General features: G+C 37.3%; 1 non-coding gene across 1 annotated transcript; it reads left to right on the top strand.

The window, feature by feature from the left end:
• The first annotated feature begins 3,455 nt into the window (after positions 1 to 3,455).
• Positions 3,456 to 3,527, top strand: TRNAQ-UUG (transfer RNA glutamine (anticodon UUG)). Its single transcript has one exon. It is a non-coding gene; the product is annotated as a tRNA-Gln (tRNA).
• The last annotated feature ends 12,816 nt before the right edge of the window (positions 3,528 to 16,343 follow it).

Below are 16,343 nucleotides of genomic sequence, written 5' to 3'. Positions count from 1 at the left end.
TCTTAGTATAGATTAGATACAATCTCATCAATCATGGGATATACATGTATAGATTAGTATATATATATATATATATATATATATATATATATATATATATATATATATATATATATATACAACATTTGGGCAAACCCTAATGTTGAGGTCGAGTAGTTTTGGTTTGTGGCTTTATGCCAATTGTCTTTGTGACAAACACGTCTTCTTGGTGAAGACAAAACCTCTTTTCTTGGTGAAAGGAACATTTGGAGAACTCCTGTGTTATTTACTTTCTGTTGATTATTTTGTTTATATTAGTTTTGATTTTCTTATTCATACTTGAAGTGTATCCGATCAAAAACAAAGCTTTATTTTGAAAGACATTGGAGGATGGGAAGAGGATGTAATTGGTCTTTTATTACCTTAGTTCCAAAAGTTAAAGTTCTGATCACGCTTGGGGACTTTATACTAATAAGTCTAAGAGGGTGCATGTACATAATAATTGCTAAGACTCTTGAAAATCGATTAAAAAATGTCATTGGCACGAGTATTAGGGAGGTATAGTTGGCATTTTTAGAAGGGAGGAACATCCTCGATGAACCATTAATTGTAAATGAATTATGCTCATGGAGTAAGAAGACCAAGAAGAAAATTCTACCTTTTTAAGTAGACTTTGATAAAGCCTTCGATTCAATTAACTGGGAATATCTTGACTTAATATTAATGCAACTAGGATGGTGGGGGTAGATACAAAGATGTCTTGGGTTGGCAAGAACTTTGGTACTAGACAACAGATCACCCACAATTGAGTTCGGGACAGGATGGAGAGTAAGACAAGGAGACCCATTGTCTCCATTCCTATTTATCATAGCCATGGAGGGGCTTAAAATTGCATACAAAAACGACATGTAAGAAGGGCATATTCACCGGGGTAAAACTACCACATAAAGAGATAGTTATATCCCATATCTTCTACGTCGATGATTCTCTATTCGTTGGTGAGTGGAGTAAAGAGAATATAAGAAACCTTGTGAGAATGTTAAGGTGCTTTAGTGTATCATCGGGGCTCAAGGTTAGCTTGTACAAATCTAGGGTATTTGGCATTGGGTGGATATGCAAGAGGTTACAAGATACACCACTCCTTTGGATGTGAGCCGACCAAACATCCATTTTAGTACTTAGGTGTTCCAGTTGGGGCTAATATGAAGCTAAAGAAACATTGGAAGCCAATAATCGAGAGATTTCAATCCAAATTATCCACATGGAAATCAAAGACCATTTCATTAGGAGACCGACTAACAATCACCAAAGTTGTCCCTGGCAACCTCCCTACATTCTACTTATTGCTATTTGTTGCACCTATTAGGGTCATTAACATGCTCGAAAGTATAAGAATAAAATTCTTATGACGCGTAAGTGAGGACGGGAATAGGAAAATCAATTGGGTTTCTTGGAAAAAAGTTCATATCTTCTAAAGATGCAGGTGGTCTTGGTCTGGGCTCGTTGAGAGCACTAAAACTCTCATTAATTATCAATTTTTGGTGGCGAATAAGAATTTATAGGAAGAGTATGTGGAGCATGGCTATTACCAGCATTCATAATGTCAACAATAGAGCTGCATATTTCATGTCAAAAAAGATAATTACAGGAGTCTAGAACAACGTTGCAGGTTTCAAAGTTGATATATTGAAAACGGGAATAAACATTAATCAAGTAATTAAAAAGTGAGTCGGTGCGAGGTACAGTACGCTATTTTGGCAGGATAAATGGATTGGCAACGAGACTCTAAAAGAGTTACTCCTAGAACTGTACAAGTTCGAAAAACGCAAGAACTATAAAATTGGCGATAGAATAAAAAATAGAGGGGTCACTTAGGGGTGGAAATCGACACCGTCAACTAGCATTCAAGAACAATAACTCACAAGGATGACATCCAAAATAGGAATATTTCAGTCAAATTCTCGACAGGATCGGTGGGTTTTTAACATATCTGTTGATGAGGCATATTATATAAACATGTTAAGGTAGGAAATTAACAGGGTACCTATGATGCCAGAGGAAGTGACCATTGATCGGATACATAAGGTCCCGATTAAAGTGTTATGTTTCATATGGGGGCAAACCTAAACATTATCCCGACTACTGTGCTCTAATAAAAAGAGGAATTAACCTCATTTTTGCTATGTGTAGTTACCATGTGATGGAATCTGAAGACATTGATCATGCTCTGGTTTGATGCTCGATGATAACTAAGGTTTGGGAATGGATATTCCAATTGTTTGGAATTCCTCATCCCAAATTCAAAAATATAAGGGATCCGGTGAAGTTTTGCTCACAATGGGGGACATATATAAAGAGGAGGAAAATTCAATCAATGTTTATTATGGTGCAACATGGTTAATATGGAAAGCAAAATGTGATTGGTTATTCAAAAAGAATCGGATCTCACATACAAAAGTGGCGGACAATGTTAAGTCATTGGTGTTTACCTGGATTAAACATAGGAGATCGAATTATTCCTATAAGAGGATCGATTGGTGCATTAACCCATCTTCTTGTTTGTAAATAATTGTTCTTCTTCTTTTTTCTCCTCCTTATACTTTGGTTCCTAACTTTTTGCAAGGGGTCCCATTTTAATATATTTGTCGGCTCAAAAAAATTATGGATAATATATTATGTTAAATTTTGTGTTTAAACTCGGTGACACCAATTTTGAAAAAAAAAATACTAATAAAATGAGAAACTCATTTCTATTTGTTGAAATATTTAAAAACATGATATAAATGAATCTCATCTCATCCCACATCCTTCCTAGAAGAAAAGATGGGAGTCTAATCCCTTTTATAAAAAACAACTCTAAACTAGAAGAAAACATCTTGTTTGGTGCATTTTGCAAGTTCTAGTTATAAAGTTTATCAAACTCAAAATATTTGGTTTAAAGTTTGGGTTTCTTAAATGTTGCTCAAACTTTTATATTTTAGTAAAAGTGTTTTTTTGGTTTGAGTTTTACAGGTTTCATGAGTTTGTCCTATCTCGAACCGATATGAGACGAAAACGACCCAACATGAACCCGTTTTCCAAGTTTATGTTATTATATTTGATCGATTTTTTTTGGTGCCCCTGCTGGTAGATATTGTCTTTATCCGTCCCTGCATGATTTTATATCTTTTAATCATGTTAACCCTTTCTATTCATAGACTACCTCTTACGTTTAGAGTTTGAGTCGGATTTCAAGGCACCTAATGATCAACACCTCATAGAAATGTGTTCCAAGCATTTTGTGATGAAATTAATTATTGGTTGATATATATATATATATATATATATATATATATATATATATATATATATATATATATATATATATATATATATATATATATAATTCCTTGTTATTTATTTTCCATAACTACGGCTTAAAGCTTATTTTTTACAATTCAATATGTATAGTGTTTTATCAAGAGCAGTTCACAAGCGGTTCTATGGTGTAGTGGTTAGCACTCTGGACTTTGAATCCAGCGACCTGGGTTCGACTCCCGGTAGGACCTTTTTCATTTTTGCATCAAATTCTCAATTTTTTAAAAGAAATTTAAACAACCGCAAATGTAATGTTATATTTTTCCACTTACATTATGTCAACACGTTCGCATAATTCTTTATTTATTTTGAGCTAAAAGTAATTAGAAATGCAATTTTATATTGTTTCTTGTACGTCACGGTCTAAAAGAATTAGACATTTTTCATGTTTGCATCGCATTCTAATTTTTTTTTTACTTAAAAGTTAAAACAACTGCACATGTAACTGTTATATTTTTGCATTTACATTTTGTCATCACGTTCTCAAAGTACTTAATTTATTTTAAGCTAAAAACAGCTACAAATTTGATTTTATGTTATAATGTTGGTGTCATTTATACATGCGAACAAAATATATTTATTTTAATAGACTCAAAACCAAGTTCTAAATATGTGAAGTGTGAGTTTGACAGGTCATGTTAAGCTTAAATCATGGTGAACCTTAACGAATGATGATGTTTTTTAAAACGTAATAATTTAACAGACATTAAAAAAGATAAATTATATAATTATATAATTATATAAAATATTTAAAATTTATAGAAATATTATATTATAAATTTAATATAAAAAGTTAACAAAAACTCAATTGTTTTAGGCCTGATAAAAAGTGCAAAAAAAAATAATAAAACAAAAACAAAAAATCAAAAAATCAAAAAAAAAAAAAAAAAAAAACTGTGCCTTGAAAAAAAAACTCACCATAACAAAAACCCGCGTCATAATGCGATAAGACACATCTTGACACGTTATTTAGACGTCACGTTTAACAAACTCGTATTGAATGTTTTAATAATGGCTATCACATGCTTCATGTCACGGCACACATTTGACACGCACCACGACGTGCCTTTTAAAACCATTCTAAAAACAATTGTAGTTCTTGTTTTTGGATGATAAATTTTAAAAGGCCAACAACAAATGTAGAAACATTCAAATATAATTTTGTTATTTGTGTTGAACTTATGAACGTCTACATGCCATATAAATAAAATTTAACAAGTAAATTAAGTTTGTCAATTCTATAAATAAAATTAGATAGTTAACAAGTAAATTAAGTTTGTCAATTCTTTTGTTCTCAAACCAGTGTCATTTCCAATTTACCAAATGTCCAAATGGATTATTCGATATGTCAATGTACTATCTCACATGGGCTTCATGTTATATATACTTGTTCTGCGTCTCTAATGAGCACTCAAACTCTAACTGACATTGGTGCATAGAAACTCAATAATTCACATATGGTTACTCCATCTTTTTTTTCGTAGAAATTTTATATCTTTGAGTGCTAAAAAGCAAAATATTGTTTCCTGTTCTAGTCGTGAATATGACTAATAGGCTATAACCATTACTACAACAAGAATTATCTTTGTTATTCTTTCGCTTCATGAGCTTCACACTTTGTCTTCTGTTAAGCTGACTCTCTTATGTGAGTAATCATGTTTCTTTATTCCTTAGTATAATTATATATCCCACAAGATGATCAAAACATATTGATATTGACTATCATTTTTTACATGCGATTGTCTCGTCCATTCGTCTGTATACTTGGTTTGTTCATATGCACCTTGAACTAGCTAATTTATTTACAAAAAGTCTCATCACCCACAGCTTGTCATTCATAGATCCTACTTTATATTGATTACTAGTTGGAGCTCTGCGATATCTCACAATTACTTGTTACAGAACTAGTGGCGGAGATATGGTCAAAATAAAGGGGTAACACAAATGTTTTTTTAGGGTAGCCTAAACTTTTTTTCGGGTTTTGGATTTCTGATTGATCCCATCCCTATTGTGATGAGAGATGTCTGCGTGATTGTAGGTTAGCTTAGTGGGTTTGAGGCACTGATTGACTATGAGAATCAGTTAGTGACGATCTGTGATCCTAGTGGAGGAGTGTCGACCATCTATGATGAGGGTACTAGGGTTGGATTCGCCTTTTGTTCTACCGCCATGGCGAGGCAATGTCTTCAGCATGGATGCATAGGGTAGCTTGCGCATATGGTCAATATGTGGGTTGAGAAGGAGAAGTCGATTTCTGATATCCTTATTGTGAGTGAGTTTCCTGATGTCTTCCCTGAGGAATTACTCAACATGCCTCCTAAGAGGCAAGTTGAGTTCAGGATTGATCTGATCCCTGGTGCCGCCCTGATTGCGAAGGTGCCATATCGCCTTGCGCCACCAAAGATGCATGAGTTATCCTCACAACTACAAGAGTTGTTGCTGAAAAATTTTATTTGGCCAAATAGCTCGCCATGGGGAGCAATGATCCTTTTTGTTTAGAAAAGAGATGGTTCACACCGGATGTGCATTGGTTACCAGGAGTTGAACAAGATGACAGTGAAGAACTGGTACCCATTGTCGTCGATTGACGACCTTTTTGATCAGTTATAGGGAGAATCTTGGTTTTCCAAGATCGACTTGAGATTCGATTATCATCAGATGAGGGTTTCATAGGAGGATAGACGACTTTGTAAACTGATTATGAACATTACGAGTTCGTGGTGATGCTTTTCGGGCTCACCAACGCACCGACAACGTTCATGGATCTCATGAACCGGGTGTGTAGACCTACGCCGGACCGATTAGTGATTGTGTTCATCAATGATATCTTGGTCTATTCTAAGACCAAGGAGCAGCATGTGGAGCATCTACGTGAGCTTCTTAGAGTTCTTCAGGCGGAGAGGTTGTATGCCAAGTTCTCCAAGTGTGAATTCTGGTTGCACGATATCTAGTTTCTGGGGAACCTTGTCAACCAGGAAGGTATTTTGGTCGACCCAGACAAGATTGAGGCGGTTATGCAGTGGGAATTTTTGAAGTCTCCATATGAGATTCAAAGTTTCCTTAGGCTGACAGGGTATTATTGGAGATTCATCGGGGACTTCTCCAAGATTGCAGTTCCTCTCACTAGACTGAATATGAAGGATGCCACCTTCCGCTGGGGGCCTGAGCAAAATGAAACATTTGAGACTCTTCGGCAGAAGCTCTACGAGGCGCTGATGCTTACCCTCCCTGAGGGAGTTGAGGATTTCGTTGTATACTGTGATGCATCGATCATGTGTTTGGGTGCAGTACTGATGTAGAGGGGGCACGTGATCGCTTACACTTCAGGACAGACGAAGCCTCATGAGGAGAATTATCCTACTCATTACCTGGAGTTGGGGGCGGTGGTTTTCGCTCTCAAGATTTGGCGCCACTATCTGTATGGGGTCTAGTTTACCATTTACACGGACCATAAGAGTCTAAGGTATCTGATGGATCAGCCCAATCAACGGGGTTGGCTTAGCATAGTGAAGGACTATGACTGAGATTTTATACCATCCTGGTAAGGCCAATGTGGTGGCCGACACATTAAGTTGCAGGGCAGTCAATACTCCAATTTAGGATGTACGTTTAAGGATAACAGTAGTGATTCCAATATTAGAGATAATCAAGGTTGCTCAGATGGAGGCCATCAAGATGGAAAATCGAAGAGTGAGCAGGTGATTGGTCAGATATTAGCTTTTGATTATGATAGTCGAGGATTGCAGACACTACATGGTAGGATTTGGTTTCCTTATTTGGGTGGGACCCGACTTGTTTTATTGGATGAGGCACATAAGTTGAGATTTTCTATTCATTTGGGCATAACAAAGATGTATCATGATTTAAGGCACACTTATAGGTGGTCTTGTATGAAAAAGGATATAGCTTGGTTCTTGGAATAATGCCTGACCTGTTAGAAGGTCAAGGCCAAGCATCAGCGCTCACATGGAAAATTGCAACCTATGGAGGTACCTTTATGGAAATAGGAGCAAATCACCATGAATTTCATCACGAAATTACTAAGGACTGCAAAGAGTTTGGACATTATCTAGGTGATTGTTGATCGGTTGACCAAGAGTGCTCACTTCTTGGCTATCCGGGAGAGTTCATCGGCTGAAAAGTTAGCCGATATTTATGTTCGCAAGGTGGTTTCCACCCATGGGGTTCCTACTTAGATTGTTTTAAACTGGGATGTTTGCTTCATTTCCACATTTTGGAAGAGGTTTCATGAGGGGTTAAGTACCCGGTTGCACTTTAGTACCGCCTACCATCCGCAAATGGATGAACAAAGCGAGCAGACTATCCAGACACTCAAGGATATGTTGAGGTCATGTATTTAGATTTCGATGGAGGTTAGGACTCCTACCTCCCTTTGGTTGAGTTCTCATATAACAACAACTATCACACTAACATTGGTATGCCACCCTTTAAGCTCCTGTATAAGAGAAAGTGCAGGACCCCGATTTTTTAGGGAGAGGTTGGAGAGGGGCATGGGGAGCACAAAGATAGTGCTCAAGATTACAAAGCTTATATAACAAGTCAGGTATAGACTCCAGACAACACATATTCTCCAAAAAGCTACGCTGACTGATGCCAATCTAAGTTGGAATTTCAGGTCGGGGATATGAAACTTCTGAAGGTGTCGCCTTGGAGAGGCATCAATCGATTCAGAAAGTGGGGCAAGCTGGATCCCAGGTTTATTGGTCCTTTCCAGGTAGTAGCTTGTGAAACATCCCAAAAATACGGTCCAAAAAAATCATTTTTAAGTCATAATAAAAACCATAAGTATCATACATCATATAAAAATCATAATTCGTGTATCTCATAAATGTTATAAACAACTGTCAATATATCAAATCATATGTCAAACATCTGAGTAAATCATCCCAGGCTAAAAGTTATGGTTTGTATCATGCAATTATCCCGAGCTCTTCCCCTTGCTAGTGGAAGTACCTGAAACCAAAACTGAAAATTGTAAGCATAAAGCTTAGTGAGTCTCCCCAAACTACCATACACCATACACATAATCAGATACTAGCATACATTGGGCCTAGCCCACTACATCAAGCCCTGCTAGACAAATCTGATATCGGGCCCGAAGTCCGGTATACATATAACATATCAACAAGCATATAACATAAACATATAAGCTAAACATTCCTCGGGCTTGCCCCGACATCGGACTGAATTTCGGAACACATAACACATAACATATAAGGTAACATTCCTCGGTCTTTCCCCAACATAAGGCCGAAGTCCGAAACATATAAACAAACACATACAAAAATCACGAAGACATCAAGCATACAACATTACCCAGTCTTGCCCCGACATCAAAACGAAGTCTGAAACATATAATCTACATCGGGCTAACCCCGACATTAGACCGAGGTTCGAAAACATATAATCTACATCGAGCATACCCCGACATATGCTAACATACATAAACGAGCCGACATTGGTGCCTTCGATGCGTTCCTACTAGAGGAAAACTCACCTCACAAGCTGGCTGCTGAAATATCATGTGGGGAATCTCTGATGGCTGCTCCAACGACTCCCCGACTATCATTATCACATTAACACTTAGTCAAAAACTGATAATCCTTCTTAGGGTCAAATGACCATTTTACCCCTGGTCAAGGTCAACATTCTAGTCAAAGTCAAAATTCTGGGTTGACTCAACTCGTCGAGTTCTATAAATCAAAGTCCTGAAATCATGATCCAACTCATCGAGTCATCCTTCTGACTCGTCGAGTTTCCTGGCTACTCATAGTCATGATTAAGCGAGTCAAATCATTGAGTCATCCTCAGACCCATTGAGTTCAACCATATTCAACATCGGGACAACTCGCCTCAACTCGTCAAGTTTCTCTATGAACTCAATGAGTTCTTCTGTTTGCTTGTGCCATCTTAATGAATTAAGCCCCTACACTTCAGATCTAAGCTTCTTGTTCCTCATACACACTAAAAACATCCTTTTAAGGGTAAAGCTTCCTACTTTACCTGTTAATATCCTCATTTAATGGGTTTGGCTCAAACCTCACTCTCTAGAACTTAGATATTGGTCCACAAATTCATCCACACTCCAAACTAAAGCGTATATACATAGATCTAGGTCGTATACATTATTTGAATATGTAAAGCTTCTGCCTTTCCCTCCATGCATGGACTTTTGGGGTTTTAAAAGGCTAAAAGGCAAATTATAGCTTACATGGGGCTTCTATGGCCATAAAGTTTGCACCTTTATGCCATTTGAGTCCCTCAAGGTAATAGATCTGAAAGTATATCCACTTTGGACGTCCATGTTCCAAAGATCAGGTTTCTTGAACCAACCCCTCCCCCCCCCCCCCCCCCCCCCCGTAAAATGATAACAATGAGATCTAACAATCTATTAAGCAAGTTTGAGACTTGCTTACCAGAAAATGAAGAGGATGAGATGTTGTTTTTGGATCTCATAGCTTCCTTTTGAATCCCCAAGCTCCACCTTCTTTAACAAGCTTTAAAACACACAATATTCACTCAAAAACCACTCACTAGCTTACACAAGGCACAAGGGTTTCGTGGATTAGGGTTTGGAACTTGGAGGCTGGAAATGAGGCCAGAAAGTGGGGATTAAGATGCTTAAATAGGGTGCAAAACCCAGAAATTAGGGTTTCACTCTGGAAACCCTACTCGTCAAGTTGAGGCTCTCAACTTGTCGAGTAGGTGACTTAAAATCCCACATCCATTCTGATTTCTACTCGACGAGTTGGGGGCTCCCAACTTGTCGAGTAGTTCTAAAAAGATGAATAAATTATAATTAAATGTGTACCAGGAACCATGCGTTACAAATAGGGTGGGCTAGGTAGCCTACCGCTTGGATTTACTGGATGAGCTCAACCAGATTCATAGCACCTTCCACGTATCCTAGTTACAGAAGTGTATGGCAGACGAGACTGCTATAGTACATTTGGTTGATATATAAATGGATGACCACCTTAATTATTTTGAGTGGCCAGTAGCGATTATCGACAAAAAGATGAAGACTTTGTGGAAAAAGGTGGTGGACTTGGTGAAAGTGAAATGGCATCACCGGAAGGGTTCTGAGTAGACATGCATATCTATTACCTTGCTTTGTTTGATGATGAGGACTTTGAGGGTGGAGTCTGATTCTTGGGGGAGAGAATTGTAACAACTAATACATGTACTTGATCTTTAAATTCTTTGAAATTATTAAAGAATTATTAACCTCATTTTATACTTAGCCATGATGTGAGAGGGAGTGTCTCACGACGTGACATTCGACTGAACCGTACATCCTTCCTTAAGGATCACGATGTGACACATAGGTATTCATGTTGTAAGAGCAGGCTAACCATAATCCCATGTTGTACGCCATATCTAAGGGAAGTGTGAGGTTAGGGTTTGCAAACCCTCAACCTTCATCACTCCATTCCTTCCCAAAATTGATGTTAGCCTCCATTGGTGACGTTGAAGAGCTTTTTGGTGATTTTAGCTCATAGAAGAAGAAGAAGAAGACTCCTTGGGTGCATCTCTTGTAGCAATCAAGTCCTTTCTCACTATCCTTTAGTGCTTTTGGACCTTTGTAACTCCTAAAGCTCCTACATTGATTTGTATTGCATGTTAGATCTAAGATTTGTTCCTTTCTCTTCATGGTGGGGTTTGATATCATGCATGGGATCCATAAAGTTAGCAACTTTATAGATCATTAAGGATTTTTCTTTAGTATAAGTTTCAAATATGAGGATTGGTGATGGTTTTAGACTCTAAGCATAAGTCTTGAACTCATTTTCTTCTTATTGATCTTGTTGGTGTTCAAGTCATGAATTGGACATGCATGATTGAAAAGCTATGATTTTATGGTCCTTAGGGTTGGGAAGGACCCTTTGGAAAGTCCTAAGGAGTAGATTAAGGGATTAAGAGCTTAATGCTCAAAGCTATTCAGAACGGATCTTACGACGTGAGGTATGACATGTCTCGTGATATTAGGAGGTTCATGATTATTTTGTCTAGTTTCAGTCATGACGTGACCTCTGGGTGGTCACGATGTGACTCTTGGATGAAATTTACCGTGGTTGACTTTTTGGGCCAAACTAGGGTTTTATGTGTGTAGGTTGATAATGTATGACTTTACCGTTGTTAAATGTATTGTTGATCATGTCGACCCTATGTGTGAGAGTTGTTGTGTTTCTAGTTGCTATTTGCAAGGTGAGTCTTCTCATTATGTTTACCCGTGTGGTATTTATATATGTGACCAACTGGGTCTTTATTGTTGATTGTTGTTTTATCTTAATTGAAATGCTTATAACTTTGGGATTGCTGAGAATCCCTAGGATTGCTGATAACCCCTGAAACGTGTTGTTAATCCACAAGGTATGTTGTTATCCCAATGGGATTGTTAATAATCCCCAAGGTTGTTGATAACCTATAATTATTTATTATGTTGTGTTGTATGAATATTTTTGGAGGGACTTGATATGTACATATTTAGTCATATATTTTATATAGAATATTAATACTTTTTGACTATTTTATCACAATTAATGAACAAAAGGTACTTAATTATGTCTAAATTGTATTTTCAACCTAGAAGAAGTGATCGAAATCAAAAGGAAGTAGAAATAATAATCGGGAGCTCGGGAAGTAAATAAAGAAGAAAAAGTCAAAAATCCTAAAGAACTCGGCGAGTTAATACCCTGACTCGATGATTCGAGTCGAACATTCGTGAAGCAATAGAAGTCCTTTCCATACACGGATTTTTAATGAGGGACTCGTCGTGGTGGTCACTGGACTCGACGAGTCGACCCTGTTTCCAAAAATCTATAAATAAGACATTCCTGCCCGAGACCAATTTTTTTTCTGGAACCCTTGGAGGCCAAGCTGTGATTAAGAACATTGTGGAAGCTCTGGAAAGTGAAGAATTAACCCTACATTCGATTTTGAGGAGGATTAATGCAAAACTTAGTTATTCTTTACTTAACTGTAACGACCCCAGTTCTAGTATGTTATTTAATGGTTATTTTTATAAGTATTCAAGAGGGACTTGACGAGTCTGTTGCCCGACTCGTTAAGTAGAGATGGGATTTCCAGCACGTGTAAGTGGGCGACTCGACGAGTCCATATCCTGGACTCGGCAAGTCCGCCAGCCTAGAAGAAATCCTAGATCCACGGGTTTTGCACCCTATATAATCCCCCTTATGCACCCAATCTGGCCTCCCTCACCTTCAGAACGTTTCATAGCCATACCCTAACCTATCTTGAATGTTTTTGGGCATTTTTGTGTAAGAAGTGAAGATTAGAAGAGAGGAGGAAGGCTAGATCCAAAGGAGAAGAAGGGGAACAAGATCTTGCATCCATTTCAGAGTCATTTGAGGTATTAATCGGACCCTTTTTGTTCTTTGGTTGTTTTTCTTCAAGAGTCTCATTTAGGTTACCTTTTTGCCCATTTGTGAGCTTAATCTAGTATGGGAGCTTGTGTAAGTGTTATAGCTTTCAGATCTAATCATATTTTTGTCTTAAAACCCAAATCTAATACCTTTATTGAACCTTGTTGCATATAAACCCTAGATCTAGCCTTATTCATGCATTTTAAGCCTATAAACCTCTTTAGGAGTGTATGTGCACGTAAAAATGGAACCTTTACGTGCAAACCAGGCCTTAGGAGCCCAGATCTATCAGTTGGATGCATTGGTTTTGAGCAAAATTGTATGAATAGTAATTGCATGCATGCGACTCGGCGATTCATTCTTTGGACTCGGCGAATCGAGTTGCGAGTCCAAGACAGTCTTCATACCTCTAGATCGGACTCGACGAGTTGTTCATACAACTCGGCGAGTCACAGTCAGAGTGTTCATACGTTGAAGGAGGACTCGATGAGTTGTTCATACAACTCGGAGAGTCGAATGCAGATCGACTAAGGTAATAGCATAGAAGGGGAACTCGTCAAGTCTATGCCAAACTCGACGAGTAGCGATCAGAAGCAAAGAAGTGAGGGTGAGGACTCGACGAGTTGGTGACCCAACTCGACGAGTCAGGTCAACTGTATGTTGACTTTGACCAATAGGGTTGACTTTGACCAGGGGGTAAAATAGTCATTTTACCCTCAGTGTAGTTATCAGTATTTGATTCAATGTGTTATGTAAATTGTATCCGGGGAGATACCGGAGCAGCAGCAGACAGTTTCTAGAGCCGTTCATTTACCAGCCAGTTTACGAGATGAGTTTCCTTCCAGTAGGAACGGGTCTAAGGCCACAATGTCAGCCCGTTTAGCTAGCAGTAGTTTCCGAACTTCGGTCTGATGCAGTAGTTAGTATTTTTGATGCCTTCGTGGCTCAGACAGGATTTATGTGCTATGTGTTCCGGGTTTCGGTCTGATGCAGTATGTAGTTTATGTGTTCATGCGAATTGATATGTTTATGCCATGCTATGTTATGTTCAGTCAGTTTCCAGACTTTGGTCCGATGTAGTTAGTTCCGGACTTCGGTCCGATGCAGGGGACAAGGTCCCAATCAGTTCTGGACTTCGGCCCGATGTAGTTTCCGGACTTCTATCCGATGCAGAGGGTAAGGCCCTGGTTAGTTCCGGACTTCAGTTCGATGCAGTTTCCGGACTTGGTCCGATGCAGTGGGCAAGGCCCAGTATGTGTTTATATATTGTTGTATGGTATGTGGTAGTTTGGGGGAGCTCACTAAGCTTTGTAATTACAGTTTTAGTTTTGGTTTCAGGTAATTCTGCAAGTAAAGGGAAGAGCTCGGGATGATGGCATCGCACACACCACGACTTCAGCTTTATTCCTGGGAGTTTTGTTCAGATACTTGGATATGATTTGATATAGTTCTTGATATGACATTTTAATTACGGATTTTGAGATACCCGACGTATGGTTTTATTATATGACGTTAAGTGTTATGACTTTTATTATTATTTAAAAACAAAATTTTTGGGTAGTATTTTTGGGATGTTTCATTAACATTTTAATTGAACCATGTATAAACAAATTGATTTCGTTTTTGAGTTTGTTTTTGCTGTAATTATGAGCTAAAACTCATATCTTTTGTTTAGGGTAGATGACTTTGTGAATATGGATTGATTTTATGGTTAGGATTAATTTAATTTGGTGATATTGTTTTGTTAAGCTTGTTAAAGAACATTATGTGTTAACAACAACTATTTTCTATTAATTAACCAGTATATTAAGTTGCATAAACATCTCTTAATTGCTAATCTTGTATGATTTATGTGAAAACATTGTTATATGCCTAGGTATAGTGAACGTGAAACTAGGGTTAACTAGAAAATAGGTAAGTTAATGTCTGAGCTTGTGTGGCGAACCATCAACAAGAGTTTAATCGAACGACCAATTTAATTAACCACTACAAGTCTTACTTAACCCGAACCAATAAACTAGGAAATTCATTAATTTAGACAAATGACCACTGCTTGAATTAATCTGTTTTCTAAGGATTAGTAATATCGAACGTGAACCTAATCACCTTAATCGGTAGCCATTGAAAAATTAATCCATTGCACTTACCATAAAATCAACCATAGGATTAAATGATTCAAACATAAACAGAAGTCTCCTTTACTATTGAAGTTAGTTGAGTTTTGTTTGCTTAGCTGTTAGTTGTTTAGTTTAAGTGTTAGTTAAGTTTCTAGTCTTGTAAAACTAGAGAAAACCCTTCTATTTTACTATTTGTTTTTTTAAATAATTCTAGCAGTTAGATTAATTACCGTTCCCTGAGTTCAATACCCTGCTTGCTTAACTATACCACCAATTGATAGGTACACTGTCATTTGTGTGTCGAATTTACATTTAAAAAAGTAGGAATAAAACTAGTTAGTTTCACACACATCAGGAATCACTAAGCTTTATGCTTATAGTTGTGGATTACATGTGTTTCAAGTACCTCGGATGATCACGGGAAGGCAAAGGCATGCCTGTACACTTCGAATTGCAGATCTTTTATGATTTCCACATTTTGATACTCCGTTTTTTTGGTATAATTATATTGATACACCTGAGATTTCTTGTTTTTTGTTTTTATGATACTTGAGGTTTTTTATGAATTAAAAATGAATTTTTTTTTGAAAAATTTAGGTTGTTACATGGTGATTGATTGGAACATGGAAGGGATATGGCAACACTGGAGAGTGTATGGTGGCCCGATAGGTGGATAGTGAGAAGATGGTGATTGTCCCCGCCCCCTAGCAACCCAAAACTACTGACGACCACCATGATCGACTTAATTGGAGGTAACTTCACTCAACGATCCAACAACAAGCCCCTCTTAATATCCTAATCTTGACAATTTTGATTTTGGTTTGAATTGTATGATTTTGTTAAAGATTTTCGGTTTTTAATTGGGTCTTTACTAATTTCTCTTCATCTCACCATATTATTATTGATTGTTAATTTTTTTTTGGTGTTCTTGAATGAAGAAACCAAACCATGGGACTGTAAAAAATGATACCTTTCTCCATCAAAACTTATCGATTTTGCTTGTAATTTGTTGGATTGTTTGGCTGAATTTTGTATGTGTATGTGTGTGCAACGACCTTAAGGAGTGTATACTTCTTGAATAAATCAAGTTAAGATTTGTGGGATTATAGGAACCGCGGAAGTAGAGCAAACATCAAAAACCATGGATGGATGGGTTTCTGAATGGAAAACTATTCTAAGAAGGAAGAACATTTATTATCTGATAAAGTACAAAAATATTTAAGAGACTAAGTAGAAAAATGTGCAAAACTTCATAAGGCTAATGTGTCATTTCTCTTATTATTAAACATAAAGTTTGTAATTCAAAAACTATTTTGGTTAACTTTTAGTTTTTATCTTTTTATGCCTTATGTAATTCGGTATTTTTATGTTTCTAGCCTAATGGTATCCGGTGTTGTCTTCCCTTCTGGTCGAGGGTTCAAGTCTCATAGCCGACATGAGTGGAATAATTTAAGAGTAAATTAGTATATATATTTTCCATTCA

The sequence above is a fragment of the Lactuca saligna genome, chromosome 4 (assembly GCF_052625555.1).
Source record: "Lactuca saligna cultivar CGN05327 chromosome 4, ASM5262555v1, whole genome shotgun sequence".
Classification (NCBI taxonomy): domain Eukaryota; kingdom Viridiplantae; phylum Streptophyta; class Magnoliopsida; order Asterales; family Asteraceae; genus Lactuca; species Lactuca saligna.
The sequence above is the reverse complement of the archived record's forward strand: the minus strand, read 5'-3'. Positions and strand labels throughout refer to the sequence as shown.